The following is a 4124-nucleotide window of genomic DNA, read 5'->3' on the forward strand; positions in this document are numbered from 1 at the left end:
AAATGGAGTTTAACTCTGCACTTACAATTTTAATTATACTTTATAACAGAATATTTGATAACATTGAGGAAAAAATTGGCGTTTTTTTAGTATTAGTTTTTATTTTCCTCTATAAAACTTCTAAAAAATGGAATTATCAGTCTTTCTCTGCTGCTAAGTCACTTCAGTCGTGTCCGACTCTGTGCGACCCCATAGACTGCAGCCTACCAGGCTTCTCCATCCATGGGGTTCTCCAGGCAAGAACACTGGAGTAGGTTGCCATTTCCTTCTCCAAGTTTTTCTCTATGGTGCCTGGCCAGGCTGGGCAGTTTCAATCAGTGTACTTCCCCTAACAGTTCCTGCTGGTGCTTTGATCCCACGTGCTCCACCTACTCAGTACCTTTCTAAGGAAGGTTTACCATCATTTGGTCCAGATGTCTCATTTTACAGATTGGATCGTGGAGGTAGATAAGGACCCTGTGCTTGTTATTTCTTTTGCCCAGAAAGCTTTTCCCCCTGGTCATCCCTGTATCTCCATCTTTTGCCTCTTCTAGGTGTTGGCTCAGAGAACTAACAGTGAAGGCTTCCCTGAGGATCCTAATGGGAAGTGAAACTCTCTTCCCTACCCACCTTGACTATGTTACTTTGTTTCACAGCACTTACCACTACTGGACCCAACACTGATGAATTTTTTTAAAGTTATGAATTGCCCCTCATTAGCCTATAAACTCCCAAGGGTTTTTGTCTGTTTGACTGTATCCCAGGGCCTAGAATAGCATATGACTCATATGTATTGTATCCAATATGTATTATTGTATGCAGTAGGCATAAGATGAGGGCTTGTTCCCAGATCTCCTGCATCCTCTGGCAGGAAAACAAGTGGGCTAACACAACAAATGTGAGATTTTAGCTTCATGTAAATTCAGTGCATGGACTTCCTGGGTGGTTCAGTGGTAAAGAACCTGCCTGCCAATGCAGGAGACTTAAGATACTCGGGTTCAAGCCCTGGGTTGGGAAGATCCCCTGAAGGAGGGCATGGCAACCAACTCTAGTATTCATGTCTGGAGGATCCCATGGACAGAGCAACCCGATGGGCTACAGTCCATAGGGTCACAAATAGTCAGACACGACTGAGTGACTGACACTTTCACTTTCACAAAGATACAATAGAGTAGAAAGATATAATAGGGTAAGGAGTATGAGCTATGTACAGTAAACAGGGAGAGACTGGGCAAAGTCTGCTCATTTGGATTCTTGGTGTCTCTTGTCTTTGGAGACCAGGGTGTTCCTTCTCTTTTGAATATAGGAAACACATCTCTTCAATTTAAGTCTGAATTTGGCCATAAGGAGTTCATGATCTGAGACATAGTCAACTCCCAGTCTTGTTTTTGCTAACTGCATAGAGCTTCTCCATCTTTGCCTGCAGAGAATATAATCAATCTGATTTCGGTATTGACCATCTGGTGATGTCCATGTGTAGAGTCTTCTCTTGTGTTGTTGGAAGAGGGTGTTTGCTATGACCAGTGTGTTCTCTTGGTAAAACTCTTGTTAGCCTTTGCCCTGCTTCATTTTGTCCTCCAAGGCCAAATTTGCCTGTTACTCCAGGTATCTCTTGACTTCCAACTTTTGCATTCCAGTCCCCTATGATGAAAAGGACATCTTTTTTTGGTGTTAGGTCTAGAAGGTCTTGTAAATCTTCATAGAACCATTCAACGTCAGCTTCTTCAGAATTACTGGTTGGGGCATAGACTTGGATTACTGTGATATTGAATGGTTTGCCTTGGAAATGAACAGAGATTATTCTGTCGTTTTGGGGATTGCACCAAAACACTGGATTTTGGACTCTTTTGTTGACTATAAGGGCTATAATGCCATTTTTTCTAAGGCATTCTTGCCCACAGTAGTAGATATAATGGTCATCTGAATCAAATTTGCCCATTCCAGTTCATTTTAGTTCACTGATTCATAAACTGCCAATGTTCACTCTTGCCATCTCCTGTTTGACCACTTCCAATTTACCTTGATTCATGGACCTAACATTCCAGGTTCCTATGCAATGTTGTTCTTTACAGCACTGGATTTTACTTCCATCACCAGTCACATCCACAACTGGACATTGTTTTTGCTTTGGCTTTGTCTCTTCATTCTTTCTGGAGTTATATCTCCACTGATCTCCAGTAGCATATTGGACACCTACCAACCTGGGGAGTTCATCTTCCAGTGTCATATTTTTTAAAATAAATCTTTATTTCCTAAGACTTAATTAATTTAAAGAATTTTATTTAAATTAAGTTTAACTTTTAAAATTAAATTAAAATTAAATTTTAAGAATAAATTTAATTTAAGAAATCTTCAATTTCTTAAACTGAAGAAAGTAGGGAAAACGACTAGACCATTCAGGTAAGACATAAATCCCATATGGTTGTACAGTGGAAGTGACAAATAGATTCAAAGGATTAGATTTGATAAAGTGCCTGAAGGACTATGGATAGAGGTTCATGACATTGTACAGGAGGCAGTGATCAAGACCATCCCCAAGAAAAAGATGCAAAAAGGTTGTCCGAGGAGGCTTTACAAATAGTTGAGAAAACAAGAAGCTAAAGGCAAAGGACAAAAGGAAAGATACACCCATCTGAATGCAGAGTTCCAAAGAATTGCAGGGAGAGATAAGAAAGCTTTCCTCAGTGATCAGTGCAAAGAAATAGAGGAAAACAACAGAATGGGAAAGACTAGAGATCCCTTCAAGAAGATTAGAGATACCAAGGGAACATTTCACACAAAGATGGGCACAATAAAGGACGAAATCGTATGGACCTAACAGAAGCAGAAGTTAGTAAGAAGAGGTGGCAAGTATACACAGAACTGTACAGAAAAGATCTCCATGACCCAGATAACCATGATGGTGTGACCACTCACCTAGAGCCAGACATCCTGAAATGCAAAGTCAAGGGGGCCTTAGGAAGCATCACTATGAACAAACCTAGTGGAGGTGATGGAATTCCAGTTGAGCTATTTCAAATCCTGAAAGATGATGCTGTGAAAGTGCTGCACTCAATATGCCAGCAATTTGAAAAACTCAGCAGTGGCCATAGGACCAGAAAAGGTCAGTTTTCATTCCAGTCCCAAAGGAGGGCAATGTCAAAGCATGCTCAAACTACCACACAATTGCACTCATCTCACACACTAGCAAAGTCACACTCAAATTTCTCCAAGCCAGGCTTTAGCAGTACATGAATTGTGAACTTCCAGATGTTCAAGCTGGATTCAGAAAAGGCAGAAGAACCAAAGATCAAATTGCCAACATCCGTTGGATCGTTGAAAAAGCAAGAGAATTCCAGAAAAACATCTATTCTGCTTTATTGACTATGCCAAAACCTTTGACTGTGTGGATCACAACAAACTGTGGAAAATTCTGAAAGAGATGGTAATACCAGACCACCTGACCTGTCTCCCTGCACAGAATCATTCTTCGCTTTCTAGGAACCACCAGCAGCTGGACCAGAACCTCAGGACTACACCAAGACCAAAGCTGGTGGGTCTAAGAATGAACCTTGACCCTGGCCTACAAGATTCTTTTTTTTTTTTTTTTTAAGTATCTAGAATTTTAAACTACAGATGTAAATGGGGAGTGAGTGGAAGCAAGGCCTGTTGCTGCAGCCTCTCAGTCCTGCTTCTTGCTTGCTCCAAGGGCAAATGCAGATCTTTGCAATTCCTCTGTGCTTAGGGTTCTTTGAAGTTGGCGCAGTCATTTTCTGCAAATCAAAGGACCTTAACTGATAAAATGCTGAAGTTTCAGGATTATTGTTGCTGTTCAGCCACTAAGTCATGTCCGATTCTTTGTGACCCCGTGGACTGTAGCCCACCAGGCACCTCTGAACTCCACTATCTCCCAGAGTTTGCTCAAATTCATATGCATTGAGTTGGTGATGCCATCCAACCGTCTTATCCTCTGTCATCCCCTTCTCCTTTTGCCTTCAATCTTTCCCAGCATCAGAGTCTTTTCCAATGAGTCAGCTCTTTGCATCAGGTGGCCAAAGTATTGGAGCTTCAGCTTCAACATCAGTCCTTCCAATGAATATTCAGGGTTGATTTCCTTTAGGATGGACTGGTTTGATGTCCTTGCAGTCCAAGGGACTCTCAAGAAT

This window comes from Bison bison, unplaced genomic scaffold (genome assembly GCF_000754665.1).
Source record: "Bison bison bison isolate TAMUID 2011002044 unplaced genomic scaffold, Bison_UMD1.0 scf7180017848327, whole genome shotgun sequence".
Lineage (NCBI taxonomy): Eukaryota > Metazoa > Chordata > Mammalia > Artiodactyla > Bovidae > Bison > Bison bison.